Source organism: Dendrobates tinctorius, unplaced genomic scaffold (assembly GCF_039654945.1).
Source record: "Dendrobates tinctorius isolate UK_male_01 unplaced genomic scaffold, ASM3965494v1 ptg000070l, whole genome shotgun sequence".
NCBI classification, from domain to species: Eukaryota; Metazoa; Chordata; class Amphibia; order Anura; family Dendrobatidae; genus Dendrobates; species Dendrobates tinctorius.
In genome coordinates, this window is record NW_027361738.1 from 58,751,073 (window position 1) to 58,772,261 (window position 21,189).

Here is a 21,189-nt window from a genome sequence, read left to right on the forward strand (position 1 = left end):
TGGGACTACAACTCCCAACATGCCTGTAGGAAACTGGGACTTGTAGTTCCAGCATGTGCCGTGACCGTACCTGGAAACTCAGCCCCTGTAAGTACCTCAAGCCCCAGCATGTTATTTCTGGAGTCTGCTGGGACTTGTAGTTCCAGGACATGTTGTAATAATGGCAGCTGCTCCACTCATCCCCTGTAAGTACTACAAGTCCCAGCATGTGCTGTGCTGGGGATGTTGGCCTGTCAGAGGTTGCGGCTATATTTGCTGCTCATTTACCTTTGTGGTACTACAAGCACCAGCATGTCTTGACAGTAGTGTAATGCTGGGATTTGTAGTTCCACGACAGCCACATGTTGTAACAAGGTCATGACATCATACAGCCAGCCTCTGATAGGAACTACAAGTCCCAGCATCACTTCTAGTCCAATGCAATAAAACACATCCTTGTTTACTATCACACTCAGCCCCTGTGGTACAACAAGTCCCAGCATGTCATGTGAGAGATGGCACCTGACTTCAAGGATGGAAAAGAGTCCAAAAATGTATCAAAGCAAGATGTCCTAACAGCCTCAGCCCCTGTGGTACTACAACTCCCAGCATGTCATGTCTGGGGCTAGTGGAGTGGCATCAGCAGATAACATTATTATTATTATTATTATTATTATTATTATTATTATTATTATTATTATTATTGCCACGTAGAACAGGAAACTGAGGACTTCTTTTATCAGTCACCAATCTGGAAGGTGAGATCGGTGCGACCAGATCTGTGCAATCTGCGGTCCTCAATGCTTAGGATGGGGTTGGGTGCAACTTTTTGGGGCAAGTAAGTTGTTGCAACCCCCAGGTGCCACCTTAGGGAGCCATCTCCACCCCAAAAAAACAATATTAGGTGCCAGGCTAGAAACACTGGGAAGCTCCTAGTGGGTGGTGCAGGAGGACGCCAGCTATGGGGGGCACAAGTGGTGCTGCGCCCCCCTATGGCAATAAGTGGAGGGTAAGGTGTGGGCCCATGCAGGCAGCAGGGAAGGGCATGCTGCAGAGGGGTTTCTGGGCATGACAGCTGCAGGTGAGACACGAGCTGGGCATGGGGCAACTCTTCTGCTGGAGAACATCACATGGCACCATCAGATGTGCTGAGGAGGGGCCTGGGCTGGGAGGAGCAGCCATCACCCTCCTCCTCCTCCTCCCTCTTCAGGCAGCTGAGTGACACAATGTGACAGGAGCTGCTGCTGCTGCATCGTGTCTGTGCAGCATCCTGTGCCAGGGCTGCAGCCCACCTGCCAGACACGTAACCAGGTGGGGAGGGGCTCCCTGCTGCAGCCGCCCCCTCCTCTGACACTTCATCATCATACAGGGGAAGTGCAGAGAGAAACTACAACACATGGAAAATACAAGAAATGCAGAGGAAACAAACGCCCCACAGCTCAGAACAGAAGCCCTGCTGGCATCATGGTGGGGTTTATGTTGGTCACTTCTCACATTTGGTATCTTATAGGTATAAATGTCAGCCAGCTGCCCCCCTCCCTGTAATCTTCATCGCCTTAGTGTTCTGTCCTGAGGATCAGTGCCTTTAAATCAAACACTTGATCTAATATTTACAAACAAATGTACGAAATAGTAAACACCGCACAATGGAAAATAGAAACAAAGTATCACAGAGTCTTCCTATATTCTGAGAAGTATGACATCGCATCGGAGGGGGTCCATAAGCTCGGACCCCCACTAAGGCTGGAACCATTCGCTTTAGATTAAGAGATTATTAACTGAGTGATGGACATATCATCGGGGCAGCGGGTGCATCCGCCCAGGGGTCCGAGAGGTAAGGGGGCACTTCTGCCCCAAAGCAGGAAGAACTGTGCATTACCATGAGCTATTAGACTGCATATACTGTTTTTAAGGCCAGGATCACACTACCGTGTATTTATTCATATATGGGATTTTAGTTGTTATATGTTGTATTGTATGTATGAACTGCCTCCCCTACATAGGACACTGTTTTGATTCGTATACTGTTTTTGTACAGGGGCCTCCTCTGATTATGTCCACCATTGATTAAACGCTGTACATTGGGTCCCATTCACAAGACGTTCTTTCACATACGAGTTCTGTTCATGCTTTTCTTAGATAGAACATGTGCCTATTATAATCTATGGGGCTAGTTACATGTGATTTTTTTCATAGATCTAGTGTCAGGAAAAAAATACAAAAAACAGACATGCCCATTTTTGATCTGATGTGCAGATCGAGATTGAACTATACAGTCAAGTGAAAAAAATGGACAGCATGCGGTTTCTCCAACCGTGTTCTCCGACTGCTGTCAGTTTTTTACATTCAAAGGGTGTGGCTTTTTTGTTTGTTTTTTTTTTTTTTTCAAATTGATGACACACTAAAAATGGAGACGCGAACCAAAAATGGATGAAAATTTGTATAAAATAAATAAAAAACAGATCGCAAGTGGATGTGTAAACCTGCCTAACAAACCTTTAGGCCTCATTCAGACGTCCATTTTTCTTACGTACAAGAAAAATGGACTGATTAATACAGTTTGATCAGAGACTGGTTCCAGTGTCATCTGTTTTTTTTGTATGTGAAGAAATAATTAAAAAAAAGTTTATCCGCCTTTTCTTTAATGACAATATGTGAAAATTAGACTGCACTTGGATGCCATCTGAGTGCGGTTCTTTTTTTTTTGTTTTTTTTTTTCACGGACCCATTGAATTGCTGATTTGGTCCTGACCCTCGGATAAAGATCAGACATGTCTCCATGATTTTCTGCAGTCCCCTCTGTCTGGGAAACATCACAGACATGTGACCGGCCCCATAGACTATCACAGGTACGAGGGCTATCCGTGAAAACACACATAGCGCTCGCACACGAAAATCAGACATCTGAATGAGGCCTCGAGCGGTTTTCTTCCACTGAATGCAATACAATGTGTATGGAGTTTGGAAAATCCACAAAACTGTGACCTAAAAACTGTAGGACCATGGCTTTCGTTTCCGTTTGCTTTGCCAATTAGTGTGGTGAACTAAGTTCAATAGCCCCTTCCTTTACTGTATTTTGGCAGAACTCAGTGTCATGTATGAGATTTGTAAGAATGTAGAATTGGATTTATAAGAGCCAGAGACCTTTGTGAATTAAATTCACTTTTTTTTTGGCATTTGGTTAAGAACAGTGACGCAAGTAGGGCCCTATGAACCCTGTTGCAATTTTTTTTTTTCCTGAGTCCCGCAACACCAGCATGATGCTCAGATACTTGGGCCCCAGCGGCATTACATAAGTCTATAAAAACATAATAATACGGAATAATAAAGATATATAAATCTCACAAGGAGTGCAGCAATAGGATCATTTTCTAAAGTAATATTTATAAATAATAGTCATACAATTACCAACTGAATACTCTCACTATACTGTTGCTGAACGAAGTCCTGTATACCAAGAGACAGTAATACCACGTACAAAGGATATATACCACCACTCCCTGACCTCATATTACCAGCATATACAGTGAGGACTGAATAATTTCATTAAAGGGATTATCCAGGAGTTTTTTCCCTATGGGGCTAAGAACTTGTAGTCAGAGAGTTGCCCTGTGACGATCTCTCCGGTTCCTCTGTCGACATGGCGTCATGTTGATTGACAGCTGGCACCTCACTGTATGAGTGTCTTAGGCCTCTTTCACACATCAGGTTTTCGCCGTCAGGCGCGATCCGGCGCTTTTGACAGAAACCGGATCCGGCGAAATGCAATGCCGGATCCAGTTTCCCCCCCATTGACTTGCATTTGCGCCGGATCGCGCCGGATGGCCATGCGTTTCATCCGGTTTTCGCCGGATCCGGCAATGTGTCGCGATCCGGCGTCTGGAAAAAACGGCTACTGTAACGTTTTTTGTCTCCGGCGAAAAAGCCGGACACGCCGGATCCGGCGCGTCCGGCTTTTTCACACAATGAAAGCCTATGAGCGCCGCAATGCGCCTGACCCGGCGAAAGCCGGATCCGGTGGCCGGATCCGTTTTTTTTGGTCTGAGCATGCTCAGTAGCTCTGCCCACAAGACATATATAAAAGCAAGACAGTGGGACCCACAGCCACACCCAACATGCCACCCAAGAAAGCAACCAAGCGCAGCAGGAGAAGGCAGGAGACCACTGCAGCACCATCAGCACCACCACCACCCCAAATGGAGCAGCAAATGGAACATGCTGAGGAGGGGAGGCCAGCAGCAGATGAGAGACGGTAATTATCAAATCCCCCATTCCTCCAAACTAGGGCTATTGAATATCAAGATATTCATTGGCCCTTTGTTTCTCTTTATTCAACAGCCGCCCAATAGATGCAGCAGCAGCAGCAGCGGCAGCAGCTGGAACACCACCCACAGGCATGGAGTGTGGCCACCAGGAAGACAGCACATCATCTTCTGGGAGCCCTCCCTCGCATCGTCAGCGTTTGACGGTAAGTTTTTATTTCCAAAATCCATCATCTCTGTAATATATGTCTATTCATTGCCTTTTATTTCAAAACAGGATTCACAAGATGAAGAGGAGCTCCCAGAAGAAGAAGGAAGGGGTGGACAGACACCTGGAGTGGGCTCACAATTGGTAAGTTTTTTGCATCAAACGCAGAAACACAACATCACACTACACACAACACATAGAAAACAATGTTCTGCAGACCACACACAGCAAACAAATGCCTACATCCAAACTCATAACATTTTTTGTTTTCTTCTCTAGTCTTCCCAATCTGGTGCTCGGCCAAGAGGTCCTCGCAGTGCCTCCCAGGGTCGTCGGCGACAGCAACGCGGCGGTCACCAGCGTGTAAGTATAAATATTTTTGCTTTGTTTTTTTGCACTTTTTATTTCATTTCTTTTGTGGAGGCTAATTATGTTATTTTTGTCTTTTTCTTTAACAGCCTTCACAGCGTGCTCCCGACTCTGACGGTGAGGATGGAGGACTCGATGTGGACCACCTCATCGATCTCGTCAGAGAAAGGGAGCCGCTCTGGAATATGGCTGACCGCCGCCACGCTGACCTTATCGTTACCCGACGACTCTGGGAGGAAATCTGTTTGCTCCTTGTGGGCCGCTGGGAGGACCTCGATGTTCGGGCCCAGATTAAAGAGCGTAAGTATATACAGTACCGGTTGCTTGATGTAAACCAGTGTTTCCCGAACTCCAGTCCTCGTGGTCCCCACGGATCATGTGTTCAGGATTTCTATTTACTATGGAAATCCTGAAAACATGACCCCTGGGGACCATGAGGACTGGAGTTTGGGAAACACTGATGTTGTATACTAACCACTCCTTTCTCGTTTCAGGGAACAGAATTGTGAATCGGTGGCGGTCTGTGAGGGATCGTTTCAAGAAGGAGTTCAATAAAGAGATGCGGGCCCCGAGTGGATCTGGAGGACGCAGGAGCAAGTACAAGTACGCACGAGCCCTGTCGTTCCTCCGGGAAACAATGGTCACTAGAAGGTAAATATTACACACCACATGTGAAAAAAAATGTTAGATGTAACTTTTTTTTTTCAGCCAGGGCCATACCATGTCAGTATTTTAATTGTTTTTTTTTCTCTTTATTCCACAGCACGGTGAGCAGCACTCGGGAGCCTGCACGATTGGACCCTTCTGAGGCGATCCCTGAGGAGACCGGCACCGAGGGACACTTCGACCGCCCCGGTACATCTGCACCTTCCCAGCCTTCCCACACATTCGACCCATCTGTCCCTTCCACCAGCACAGGAGCATCGTGGCCGCCTACATTACATGAAGCTGCTGGTGAGGAGATCGCTTTCCCTTTACCCCACCCTTCTGCCCCTGCCACCTCTAGTACACCTGCGGGTACTGGGCGGCAGCGGCAGAGGGGTCAGGAAAAGACTTATGCGCCAGAGTTCTTGCATCTGAATGCATCTTTCCAGAACTGTCTAAAAGTCTTGTCAGAGCAAATCTCCGCAGGCTTTCAGCAGATCAACTCCAGCATTCTGGAGGTGAAGACACTTCTGCAAACCATGCATTCAGAAGCAAGATCTTCGCCAAACCACACCTTTTTCAGGTCTGTTGTGGAGCGCATGGCAACACTATCTCCTACCCAGCAGATGCATGTAATGCATTCGTGCCACGGTGCTCTACAGCAGGTTACCTCCCAACCTCCACCTCCCACCACTGTAGTTCCTCCACCTGCACCCCCTCCAGCCACTTTCCATCCTCCCCCTCCTATTACATCTGCACCCCCTCCAGCCACTTTCCATCCTCCCCCTCCTATTACATCTGCACCCCCTCCAGCCACTTTCCATCCTCCCCCTCCTATTACATACCAGCAACCTCACCAGTACCAGCAACCTCCCCAGTACCAGACATCTCCCCACTTCCAGCAACCTGCCCCGTACCAAACTCCTTCCCCGTACCAAACTCCTTCCCCGTACCAAACTCCTTCCCCGTACCAAACTCCTTCCCCGTACCAAACTCCTTCCCCGTACCAAACTCCTTCCCCATACAACTTTCCATCAACATCATCTGCTCCTACAGTCCCTGCCCAACCCTCCACTCCACCGCCCACCACCTCTTCTGCCTCCCACATGTCCACCCATTCTGTAGCTTTTTCCACACCATCACCTCTAACTGTTCCTTCCCCACCACGATCCCAGTCCTCTCTCCACACTCCCATTGTCGAAGTGTCCCGCAGCCCCTCCAGCAGTATTTCCACCCCACACTACACCGAGTTATAATGTTTTTTTTGTAATAAAAATGCCCTGTTGGTTTCAAACCTTTATTAAAAAAGTTTTTTTAACTTTAAAAACAGTTTACACACAAAAAAATATTTTAAATAAAAGTTAAATTATTGTTTACACTGGTTGTCTGTCATTTCTTTCTGCGGCGAAATATGTTTAAAAAAAAGGTTAAATACAGGGTATTTAAAAGGTAAAAAGGTATTCAAAACCAGGTATATAACTGTGGGTAAATTTTAGCTTTTTGCCACAGTTGTGTTCCTGGTTGTGTTTGAAGCAAAGTATTTCACCTGAAAAGTTGTGTTTATTGTTGGTGATTTCCTAACAATGTACACAACTTTTGTTAAAAGGTGAAATACTTTGCATAAAACACAACCAGGTACACACCTGTGGCCTAAAGCTAAAAATAGTAAGACCATGACAAGATAGCCAACTTTGGTTGGTAAAGGTATATACTGTTGGTCAAGAAGGTACACAAGTTTGGTTAGGGCACAAATCTTTCACACTCTGTCATCCTGCCAGTGTACTCTGCCTTGAGGTGACATAAAGTATAGTGCAAAATTGTCCCTCATTACTGAAACCGTCACAGAACTTCTAGTGGTAATATTTCCAATGACAACATCCATCTTCGCCAGTAACTTGCTCTTCTCTCCAACCTGCACTTTCTTCTCTACAACCTGTCAAAGAAGGGCTGTAGGAACATGCTATATATAGTTTTCCAGTAGCCAATCCCGTTCGGAAGGCCACAAGGGTCAATTTTAAAAACCAGATCCGGCGTAATCCGTCGAAAAACGGATGAACCGGATGAGACGGATCCGGTTTTGTCTGTCAAGAACAAGACGGATCCGGCGGAAAACCGGATCCGGCACATCAGGTTTTACAAAACATTTGCCGGATCCGGCATTCCGGCACGACGCCGGATCGCGCCTGACGCCGAAAACCTGATGTGTGAAAGTAGCCTTAGCCAGCCAGCCTACAGACCAGAGTGGCACTGGTTTTGGGAGAAAAAAAAGAACTCAGACCCTTTTTTTTTGTCCTCAATCACAGCCAAAGACCAATGTGATCAGTGGAACATACAGTAGGATCATATAGGCAGCCATCAGGGGACACACATCTCACTGCTATGTCATTGAACAGAGGCTATCTTTCCCTTTTCATCAGGCGTTTAAGGCTGGTGAGAAACTGTGTGGGATTTTATAGTTATTACTGACCAGAAAAAAATAATCTGTCCCCCGTCATGATTGCATCGATTATACCATCCAGTGTTAACTGTTTCCCTGCCAAGCAAGTGTCAGAAAAGAAAAATGCTCTGCCAGCCCCGGCATCCCTCTACGCAATGTTGACATTGACAGGCATGCTGCGCCTCCAATTTGTCACCATCTGTTGGAAACTTGTATTTCTTAATGCACTTTGTGCTATCAGCTCCACATCTCTTACAGATAACACCGTTTTGTTTTGTTTTTTCTTCTATTGATTTAGCTTCTCGGAGAGATGTTGATATGATTGCTCTCCCTTTGTGTGTAGGCAAAGACCTCTATGATAAGACAATTTCTGCAGAAATCCTCATTGCTGGACCTTTTTACTGAATGTGGTGGATGAACTCAAGGTCAGGTTGGACAGCGTAATAACTGTTATTACTTCGTGTTACAGTCTACTACTTTACAGTGTAAGAAGAGGCTTTAATAGCAGAGAGAACCCCATCCTCAAGACACCGCTGCATACAAACCGCAAGATCTTTTAAGATGTAACCTGATTTTATAGGGGTAATAGGCCTACTCTGTATAGGGTTAGATAGAATGAACACTAGAGGCAAGGTTCTCCTAAGAACTAATCTTTGATCATGGATCTGGTTGGGGGTATTCGCTTACATTTCTATGTCTATATAGACCCCCATACTTATTAGGTAATGTCAGTCTCACCCGCCAATATCAATAGGTTCAGCTGACAATCTACTGTGTATGTGTGGGGCCCCTGAGGCTCAGTCGCCACAGAGGTACTGCACCTTCTCCTAAGGTGTAGTGCCCCACCATCCGGGTAAGTTGGGAACTCCTTTCCACGCTCCAACAATCGCACCCCACACAAAAGGGTAGTTCTGCACAACCACATTGCGGCTCAGTGCTTAGAGAGTAGCAGAGCACCTCTGGTGGTTCCCTGCATGGAACACTGGATGTGCTGGGAGGTGGGTGGAGTAGAGATTCATATAAAAGGTTGGGAAGGTTTAGAATTACAGGTTAGTCTGACGGGAGGTCAGTCTAGAGGTCAGTCAGTCAGGAGAGTCAGAGGATGGATCCCTGGAAGAAGGGATGGAGGAAGGAGTGCTGCAGCTGCCTCAGTGATCTGAGCCAGCTGGCACGGGAAAGGAACAGAAGGAGAAAGACGTAGAACTGCAACCTAAGCTTCCATAAGAGAGAGAAGGAACAGTGCGGAACGAAGGAGTAGGAGAACAGAGAGGAGACGTGGGTTGGAAGAGGAACCCTGCCTATAGGTTCTCAGCGCAAGGTCGGGGCCCGGTCCCCGAGGTTGTATGGACACTTATGGTTCTGCGGCAGACACCGGTGGAGTAGTTGGCTGTAAATGCACTACTCCCATCTAAGACTTGGGGCACAACAGCAACTGAATAGGGAGCCAGGACTCTGGAGAAGGGAGTCCCCGAGAGAGGCTACAGCTGTCTGCCATAAGAGTAGAGTTGTTAGGAACATCTGACAGGAGGAACTCCAGAGTACCACGGTACTGGAGCTCTTCACACCTTAAGGCGCAATAGAGGAGTCGTTCGGGAAAGGTACATGTTGGCGGAGTGTTGGAGAGGAGAATCCTGACTTGCCCGGGAGGTTGATTGAGTCTCTGCCCCAGAGGACACGGCACGGAGGCAGGCACCAGTGTGTACCACGGACTATGAGTGAGTAAAGCTTTGGAACTGCAAGCCCTGGTGTCTTCCATTCATTGGTGCGCTAACACCGTCAGCACCGCTACATCTGGGTACCAGCATTCCTCACACTGCCTGCACCCATCCTCATCTATTGCAATTACACTGCCCTGGGGTTACAGCTTCACCTGTGGGGAGCTACACCATCTATGTTGCAACACACCATCAGCCCCAGAGGATCTGCATGCAGCGTTGGCTTAACATCTTGCTTGCCAAACACCACAGGTGGCGTCACGAACTATCACATAAACTATATCACAAACCACCATTGATTTGGGCGCCCAGGGCCACGGACCGGGTCACCGCCGCTGTGACACACATTCCCCTGACACCGGCCCGGTACCGAGTACCCCACAGCCCTGGGAGGGCGACCCAATTTGGCGTCACGAACAGGATGACGAGACCCGATACCATCGGGTTCTGTGCACCTGAAATTTGTGAGACTTTGAACTTTTGAAAATGTGCAGAAGACCTGATTTGATAGACTGTAAAATGGACATTAGAAATGGCTGCTGGCGCAGAGAAGAAGGGCGTGATGAGATGAGAGGTCCTAGAAAAAGACCACGAAGAGTATTGGGCCTTCCCTGCCTGAATTACTATATGACAGCGACATGGCCCACCCCCCGAGGGGTTCGTATACTGGCTTGGTATGGAGGCGCTGGAAGAAGACGCCGCCCCCGGAAGGAGGGGCAGAAGAAGCCAGTGGCAGGAAAGGGGCCGAGGCAGGAAGAAGAACGCCAGAACGCCATTTTTGAGAGTGAGGGAAGGAGGCCTGCGGAGCGTGGGGAAACGGATCTCCCTGGCGCCATGGCTGAAGGCTCCGACCCGATCTCAGAGATGAATTGCTGGCAGCTGGAAGCAGAAATAGTCGAGCTGACCAGCCAGCTGCACATGAGACAGGAGGCCTTGGAGAGGCTGAACCGGCAACATGCCCAGGAGGGGCCTACGCCTGCGGTACCCGCTCCACCGGTACCTACTGCCGTTGCACCGGACTGTCCTCAGGCAGCGCCAGTCTATATCTCCAAGCTGTCCATACAGCTGGTCGCAGCCCGCCCGGAGGAGTCCCCGGAGACCCCGGGAGCTGAGGCCGCACTATTGCCTGGACCTGACGCGGCTGCGCAGGTCCCTACCGAAGCCCCCGCGGACCCGGAGCCGCCATCGGCATCACCACCGCCGGCACCCGGACCGACCATTCCGGTGGTCGAGCCTGCCCCGGAGCAGAGGCCGCACCGCCAGGAGGCCCCAGGTACGTCAGATGTCCCTCCACCTGGGAAGGCCCTGGTGTGTACCACGGTTGCAGCGGCTGGCCAGGTCGTGCTAGTCCTGGTCTGGGACCAGGATGATTGTCCCCAGGGGGAAACACCTGAACCCCTGACGGTGTCACCACGGTGTAAGACTAGTTTGGAGCGGTCCCGGGAGGAGCGGGAGGAAGAAGAGAAGTGGGCCAGCTGTCAGGCCCATCCGGCATCTGGCAACTGAATATCGGGAGAGGGAGCAGAGAAAGATGGCTGTGCTGGGCCCAGATCTAGCCCGAAAGGAGAAGGCCCATGCTGGTCATTACGGGCCCCGGGATGCGCTTGGCTGGGGGCAAGTTTTAAACGTGAACCAGGAAAAGGGTTTCGGGTTCATTGCAGACCCCAAAAGAATAAGTGACCTTTTCTTTAGCCGGAGAGACGTTAAGTCCCATCTGAGTAAGGGACACCCGGCCTGGAATCTGCAACCTGGGGAGTACGTGACATTCACCCGGCATGAGGGGCTCAGGGGGTGGTATGCCCTGAATATACACCGTATCCCGGAGGAGCTTGCTGAGAGGTACAGGCTGAAGCGACCTCCTGACCCTCCACCCACAGTTGTCACCCAGCCTGTTCAGGCACCTGCTCCCAGGAAACCGGCTGCCCTTGCATCAGCTCCAGCCTGGCAGCCTAAGCCAAAGATCCCCAACTTGACACCTTGGGAAGAGGAGTACCTGAGGATGGCCAATGAGTACCTTGCATCTGGTAGCAGTTCCAGTTCGGCTTCCAGAACCCCAGGAGGGGACCACAATTAGAAAATTTACAGTAAATCTCGTTACCCAGGAGGGTTTGTTTGCACCGTTGTGCCTGTTTATATTTTTGTTATCATGTTTTTCTGGTAGCACTTTTGTTGCCTAAGTTCTGCAGTGGCAGCGTTCTTCAATTTTGAACTACAGTGATCATGAACTTGGAGTGTATCACAAACTCTCTTATAAATAGTTTGCACCTCTTTAGGTGCTCTCTCTTGGTTTTACATAGAAAGACACTTTGCGAAGATGATGTTTTACATAAAAAGACACTTTGCGAAGATGATGTTTTGACCTCATGGGACACTGCAGGAAATCCCGGCTGGGAGCGGTGTCCAGCACTTACAAGAATAATTGTTGAATGTTTTACTGTAAAGTATTTGATAATGTGTTTTATAAGAGTATTAGTAACTGAGAAATGGCTTTTACAGAGAATTGAGAATTAAGAATAAGGAATTGAAAGTAGACAGGTGACGGACTAGGTACTTGCAGTCAGCGTCTTGCGTCTAGAAGAGACAGAGAAAGTAGGAAAAATAATAAAGAAACGTGTACTAGAGAAGGAAAAGCTGAATAATGCTGAAGTGATAGTGAGTCACAGATAATGGCAATTAGAATGAAAAATTGCACTTTTTGACTTGAACCTTAGATAGTTAAATAAGAATTGTTTGTAACGTTCAAGAATAAGTACCTCCTATACTAGGAAGTTTAGGATAAGAATTGTTTATGCAGCATTATAAAATTTTTGTATGTTCCTGTACTGTCAACTTTGTTGTCTTGCAGCCTGCGGACGTGCTGTGTATAACGGGGGGTATGTGGTGCCCCTGAGGCTCAGTCGCCACAGAGGTACTGCACCTTCTCCTAAGGTGTAATGCCCCACCATCTGGGTAAGTTGGGAACTCCTTTCCATGCTCCAACACTCGCATCCCACACAACAGGGTAGTTCTGCACAACCACATTGCGGCTCAGTGCTTAGAGAGTAGCAGAGCACCTCTGGTGGTTCCCTGCATGGAACACTGGATGTGCTGGGAGGTGGGTGGAGTTGAGATTCATATAAAAGGTTGGGAAGGTTTAGAATTACAGGTTAGTCTGACGGGAGGTCAGTCTAGAGTTCAGTCAGTCATGAGAGTCTGAGGACGGATCCCTGGAAGAAGGGATGGAGGAAGGAGTGCTGCAGCTGCCTCAGTGATCTGAGCCAGCTGGCACGGGAAAGGAACAGAAGGAGAAAGACGTAGAACTGCAACCTAAGCTTCCATAAGAGAGAGAAGGAACAGTGCGGAACGAAGGAGTAGGAGAACAGAGAGGAGACGTGGGTTGGAAGAGGAACCCTGCCTATAGGTTCTCAGCGCAAGGCCGGGCCCCGGTCCCCGAGGTTGTATGGACACTTATGGTTCTGCAGCAGACACCGGTGGAGTAGTTGGCTGTAAATGCACTACTCCCATCTAAGACTTGGGGCACAGCAACAACTGAATAGAGAGCCAGGACTCTGGAGAAGGGAGTCCCCGAGAGAGGCTACAGCTGTCTGCCATACGAGTAGAGTTGTTAGGAACATCTGACAGGAGGAACTCCAGAGTACCACGGTACTGGTGCTCTTCACACCTTCAGGCGCAATAGAGGAGTCGTTCAGGAGAGGTACATGTTGGCGGAGTGTTGGAGAGGAGAATCTTGACTTGCCCGGGAGGTTGATTGAGTCTCTGCCCCGGAGGACACGGCACGGAGACAGGCACCAGTGTGTACCACGGACTGTGAGTAAAGCTTTGGAACTGCAAGCCCTGGTGTCTTCCATTCATTTTGTGCGCTAACACGTCAGCACCGCTACATCTGGGTACCAGCATTCCTCACACTGCCTGCGCCTGTCCTCATCTATTGCAATTACACTGCCCTGGGGTTACAGCTTCACCTGTGGGGAGCTACACCATCTATGCTGCAACACACCATCAGCCCCAGAGGATCTACACGCAGCGTTGGCTTAACATCTTGCTTGCTAAACACCACAGGTGGCGTCATGAACTATCACATAAACTATATCACAAACCACTTTTGATTTGAGCGCCCAGGGCCATGGACCGGGTCACCGCCGCTGTGACACACATTCCCTTGACACCGGCCCGGTACCGAGTACCCCACAGCCCTGGGAGGGCGACCCATATGGGGGCGCCAATCACTGATCGTTGGGGGAGAAGTCGCTCGTGCATGTCCAATTTTGGACTTCCGATAATAATAAATAAATAATCTTTATTTTACTGAATCTTCCGATCGCTTTATTCTCCTGTAGATAAGAAATTGGCAGAGATATCTTTCCCATAGAGAAAGAAGGCCAAACGATGGGCCGAGGCATCATACACCTGACAGCCATCTAATGTGTATCTAATGTGTATGTCAGGCTTTGCACAGAGAACTCACTAATAGTTGGCTCATGGCAGCACATCCATGCAGGAAAACCTTGTCTTCTCTGTGCACTCTTTTCTATACAGTTTAGGACCCCTCGGTCTGTTGTCCGCTGTTGTCTGATCCTAGTTGGTGTTTTTGATTTGCTCATGTAAAGGAACACATGCTGTACATAGGATCATATGCCCTACTGTCAGTGGTGGAGGGGTCCAGCATCCGCATTACAATAGTGGCGCTAAAAATTCACACTTATTGGGACATTTAAAAAAAAAAAAAAAGTAAAAGCAAAATTCACTAGAAAAAAACAGATACAACATAGTATCCAGAAGAGTTAGCTCATATACTATGTATCCTCGGAAGAGACGCAGAAGACATCAAAAGTTCACAACTATAATGGATTGCTATGTGCAAAAGTAGCAAAAAGTAAAAAATAGATACATTATATTAAATACAAACGTATTCACTACTTGGACAACTTCTTGTCCTACCCTTCACTTGTTCCATAAAATAATAAAGCTTATACTCCTGTCCCGTGCTGGAGCCGTTCCCGCGGTGTCGACACTCGGTCTCCCGGGGCTCCCGTGCTGTTGTGTCACGTGACAATCAGCGCTGACCTTACTGTCCTGCGTCCTGTCAAATTGAGCAGGAATAGGAAGTCAGAGATCAGCTGCAGACCGGACTTCCTCTTCATGTTCGATTTGTTCGAAGGCGGAGACAGTGATACCAGCGCTGATTGGATGCTGGGATCACGTGTCACAACACCACACGATTTCCCCAGGGAGAGCGAATGCCAACTAATCGGGAACGGTTCCAGCACGGTATATGAGTATAGGCTTTATTATTTTATGGGGGACAAATGATTTCATCAAGAAGGGGTTGTCCTAGCAGTGGACAACCCCTTTAATATAAATACATTAAACCATTTCCTTGCCTCAACTACGAATCTGCTAAAATGTTAGTGCATGCCCTCATCATCTCCCACCTTCACTATTGCAACATCCTCCTCTGTGAATAAAATGCACTTCTCCAGTCTGTGGTTACTCAATTGCTCCACCTCTCCCCTATTGACTCCTCTGTCCTCCGCCAATCCCTTCACTGGCTTCCAATTCCTCAGCAAATCCAATCCTAACTAATAACAATGATTTACAAGGCCATCCATAATCTGTCTCCTCCATACTAATCTCCCGATACCTTCCCACACATATTCTCCGGTCCTCACAAGAGCTCCTTCTCTCCTCCTCTCTCGTACATTCCTCTCCTCCTCTCTTGTACGTTTCTCTCCCAGTCTCCTCCAAATTTTTGCCGCACATCCTCCTATCCTATATAATCTTCTACAATTCAGTGTCTAAACATGTCCAATTGTCTCCCATATTCAGAACCTTCAGATGCAACCTGAAAACTCTTCACTGCAGTCTGCAATGACCCCGCTGCCACCTCACCACCACCGGAGCTGCTGCACCCCCCGACCCACTGTCTCCTCCCTATTACTCTGCAGACTGTAAGACCGCGAGAGCAAGGTCCTCTCCCCCCTGTATGTTATATGTGTGTAATCCCTTTTCATATGTACAGAACTATGCAATCAATGGTGCTTTAAAAATAAATAATTTCTAAAATTGAGATCATTGTGAGACCGTATATCATCACTTCCTCTTTGGGAACGGTAAACTCTTTCAATACCGCATATATAACCAAGAAATATGTCACCCCCTTGGTGTTCCAAAAGAATGTCATGACTCGCCAGAAAGAGATCTCTTGGTGCCTAATGGGTGTGATACTGCTGCAGTAATGTGTTCAGAGATTATGGAGCAGAGACCAACCTGAGCTGGGATCCCCCGACTATGGTCCTCATAGTAGCTTTATTGGTTTTGTACATGCACCCATGTAAGCATATAAGTGTCTGAACCTGGAAACACCCTTCGAACCTTTCAGGAAAAAACATTGGATCGCATGCCTGTAATAGTGTCAGCAGAGTAGCTGCCAGTTATGGGTTAGAGAACATTTATTTAGGCCAAATTTTATAATAAATTCTAATAAATTAGTCAGGCCCTGGGTGCCTAGACCCATTTCCGCTAAACCTCACTCGCTTAAATATTAACCTGTAAAAGCTAAAAAGTTGCATATTATTGCAGAAAACCACCATGCACCAAAATTTGCAGTCTTTTTCCGTCAGAAATCCAGTGCGAGAAACAAAATTAATCTACTTACTGAGATCAATTTATCCACAGACTTATTCATGAATACATATGCAGTGAGCTCCCTCTAGTGGCAGTACCTGGCCAGCAGAATTTTATCAGTTAACTGGTGTGGAGGAAGCCTTTATCTTGGCCAATCACTATTAACCCCTCATTATCCTAAACCATGTCATAATATTTTATATAATGATATAATAATAAATGTTTACAGCGATATCATCCTATAACTCCAAGAGGACTCCATATTAACCGATAATCAGAGATCACCATGGATAATTGATATAAACATTAATTGGAGTCTTGTTGGACAGAAAGTGAATTTTTAGGTTGGGGCTACACAGTGACTTTCCCACGACAGCCATTGTGCGACCAATGTTTGTTTTATGCCGCTGCTACATTGTGGTGCTATAGAACTGAATGAAGTCCTACAGTACCGCGATGGGGATAAGCAAGACCCCAAAAAATCAGACTCGGTTTGAATTTTTTGCGACTTGCTTGTCACGATAATGTAGGTGCAATGTGACCTTATTCACTTCTTTAACGCCGCGATGTAGCAGCGGCATAGAGCGAGCTTTGATTGTGCAAATGCTGTTGCGGCCAAAATTACTGTGTAGCCCCAGCCTTAATCCGCTATGTGCTCTCATTCTAAATGTCTAGATAGTGAAGGTTTCGTATCAACTGATACATCTTAACCCCCTACCCTCTATCCTTGATTATTGCGCTGGTCTTGTGCCTATCCAGAAGACCACAACAGCCGTCACTCAAGACCAGAGGGCTAAACAATTGGTACAGGCAGCTCTGGACCCTTCACAGACTGGAAACGCAACAGGACTCTTGGAAATCATGGAACAAGAAGAATTAAAAGGAGTCTGTCAGCTCCGAAATCCATGACAAAGTAGGGTCGTTGTAGGGGAACAAGGGCTAAGAGGAGCAATGGATAGCTTTAGATTCTTTCTGTTCATATGCAAATGAGGTATTCAGAGTGCTGTGGGCATGGCCGCATGGTCTGGGACACCCTTCTTCCCATAGTCAATCAATGGAGTGGATGGCGAACCTAGCCAGCAAAACCTTTCATTTAGCTGGTGGAAATGTTCTCCAGACTATGCGGCCCGCCTACTGAGCTCCATCTATGGATGAGGGAGTACCATGCATACCAGGATTGGAGGATGAGAGGACCATGCAAACCAGGATAGGGGGTAAGGGGGCCATACATACCAGGATTGGGGGATGAGGGGTACCATGCATACCAGGATAGAGGGTGAGGGGACCATGCATAACAGGAATAGGGGATGAGGGGTACCATGCATACCAGGATTGGGGGATGAGGGGTACCATGCATACCAGGATAGGGGGTGAGGGGACCATGCATACCAGGATTGGGGGATGAGGGGTACCATGCATAACAGGATAGGGGGTGAGGGGACCATACATACCAGGATAGGGATGAGGGAGTACCATGCATACCAGGATTGGGGGTGAGGGGTACCATGCATACCAGGATAGGGGGTGAGAGGGGCATGCATACCAGGATAGGGATGAGGGAGTACCATGCATACCAGGATTGGGGGGTGAGAGGACCATACATACCAGGATAGGGATGAGGGAGTACCATGCATACCAGGATTGGGGGATGAGGGATAGCATGCATACCAGGATAGGGGGTGAGGGGACCATACATACCAGGATAGGGATGAGGGAATACCATGCATACCAGGATTGAGGGATGAGGGGTACCATGCATACCAGGATAGGGGGTGAGGAGACCATGCATACCAGGATATGGATGAGGGAGTACCATGCATACCAGGATTGGAGGATGAGAGGACCATGCATACCAGGATAGGGGGTAAGGGGGCCATACATACCAGGATTGGGGGTGAGGGGACCATGCATACCAGGATAGGGATGAGGGAGTACCATGCATACCAGGATTGGGGGGTGAGGGGACCATGCATACCAGGATGAAGAATGGGGTGCCATGCATACCAGGATTGGTGGGGTGAGGGTACCATGCATACCAGGGTAGGAATGAGGGGTGCCATGAGTACTAGGATAGGAGGGTGGCAGCACATAGCAGGATGGGAGACCATATACCAATAAAAATGCTCGCCACTCGGGCGTAGAACGGGTTCATCGCTATTAATGTAATAATTACATTTGACGGTCACAATAACTTGAGTTCTGAGTTTACTTAAAGCAATAAGTGCCCACTTAACATTTAAAAATGTCTTGAGTCTCCCCCCTGTACGTCTCCCCCTGTACATCTCCCCTCTACACAGTATGATGCTCCCCTATACACAGTATAATGACTTTGTGCTGTATAGTAACCCCCACACAGTATACTGACCCCTTAGTAGCCCCAAACTGTATGATGGCCACAACACTGTATAATGGCCCCCACACTGTGCAAAGACCCCACATTAGCTTCCACACTGTATGATGCCCCCCTAAATAGCCTCCATATATTATAATGCACCCCATAGTCCTCCATATCATATACTGCACTCCCCATAAGCCTCCACATATTATAATTCACTCCACATAGATCTCTATACAGTATAATGCACTTCCTATAGGTCTCCATATAGTATAATGCACTCCCCATAGGCCTCCATATAGTACAATGTACTTCCCATAGGCCTCTATATGGTATAATGCACCCTCTTAGGCTTCTGTGTAGTTTAATGCACTCTCCCCATTAGCCTTTATATTTTATAATGCACTTCGCATAGGCCTCTATATAGTATAATGCACTCCCCATAAACCTCAATATAGTATAATGCACTCCCCATAGACTTCAATATAGCATAATACATTCCTCATAGGCCTCTAAATAGTATAATGCACTCCCCATAAACCTCAATATAGTATAATGCACTCCCCATAGACTTCAATATAGCATAATACATTCCTCATAGGCCTCTAAATAGTATAATGCGCTCCCCATAGACCTCAATATAGCATAATACACTCCTCATAGGGCTTTATATAGTATAATGCACAGCTTCCACCACTGTGTAGTGGCCATTTCTAGGTACTGCAAATCAGCTCTTATTCTATACAAGAGAATAGAAGTATCAGCCGCTACTCATTGAACAAAGCTGCGCAGTGCACCTCCGTTCCACCTGTACTCCTTGCACAAGCAGATTAAATAGCAGCTGACAGTTGGGAGTACAGAGTGTAGAGCTCTCACCAATCTGATGTTGAATATGTGAAGATATGACGCATGATGAAGTGACTGCAATCAAGGAGAATTTTTTCATCTCATGGATTCTACATTTGCCCCTGCTCTTATGACATTCTATATAAATGCAATCACAGCATCAAAAATTCCCATGGGGCAAATTATAGAAGAGCTTTTTCATTATATCTACCCCATTTCCTTGAAGAAGGATGCACATTTGGCAATATCGCCCCTCCATGCCCCCCACATTTCATGCCACCTTTTGCACTGATGAGCACTCACCTGCGGGAACATATTTCCGTTTTCCTTGCAGTTGTGCAGCTATCAGTCCTCTAATCGGGAAGGATCTGATTGTAGAGAAGTCAAAGTATAAAAACTTCATTCCATGTTTGGAACATAAAAAGTTTCTTGTTTTAATAACTTTCCTTCAATGTTTTTTCAAATGTGCATTTTTAGTAACTGGGTTTGTTTTCTGAGCTCCTCATGCACTCGATGGCTGTTGTAGGCGCATGGAGTGAACATCTGTTTTCTTGTGGTCGCAGTACGTCATCCCATTTCTGTTTGATCTGTGATGAATCAGGTTATCCCCAAAACCGCCTATGTTAACCATACAAACTGTTTTCCACGTCACACCGTACATCATCATTTCATGTACCCGAGCTGCTGGTGTTTTAGATTTTTAGGTAAGGCGGGCATCAAAACTTTATTTTTGGTGAATCGGACTAGCTGTGTATGTTAACGCATACGCTCGCTTTGGTATATTAGGAAATACAGAATACTGTATGCTGCATGCAGGGGGCATAAATGTAGAGGGCGGAGAGGTAGAAATTACACCAAGACCCTTATGCTTGAGGATCCCAAAGCGAATCAGCCACATAAGAAGACAGTACAGTATTATAAATAGCGCATGACACGTGTCGGGCACGGGTAAACTTTGAATTGGGGCACAGGAGATAGAAATGATGACTCTAAGGCTATGTGCACACGTTGCGGATTCTGCTGCGTTTCCTCAGCGGTTTTGGCCCTGCGGAAACGCAGCAGTTCCGATGACATGGTACAGTACAGTGAAAGCCTATGGGTTTTCAAAAACGCTGTGCTCACGCTGCGTTTTTTTCCGCGCGGTTTTGCTGCAGTTTACAAACCGCAGCATGTCAATTGTTTGGGCGGTTTCCACAGCGGTTTCATACCTTTAACATAGTAGAGGTATGAAACCGCAGGGCAAAACCGCAGACCAAACCGCAGGAAAACCGCAGGTCACTTTAACTGCGGTTTTACCTGCGTTTCCGCGCGGAAAGACCCGCAGCGGAATCCGCAACGTGTGCACATAGCCTATCCTCTGACTGCATGCCTCTTATGTGCTGGAGCGATCCAATAATAGACCATCAGAATGGCCACTGCGACCCTGCAGGATCCTCAGCACTGTGATTTACAGCAACCTGTAGTCTGGCGAATTATAGGCTAAGAACACACTACATTCAGCAATGGTTTCATGGCTTCTGTTCAGGGCTGTGGAGTCCGTAAGCCAAACCTCTGACTCCGACTCCTAAATTTCTATGACACTGAGTCCGACTCCACCAAATGGGCTCAGACTCCGACTCCACAGTCCTGCTATTTTTTTAGGACATGCAGCTGTGGCGACTCGAATATATTATTCGAGCACACCGAAGACACGGTTAGCACTCAAGCATGCTCAGATAATACCTTATCCCAGCACGTTTGCTCATCACTACTAGTAACCAAACCGTTCA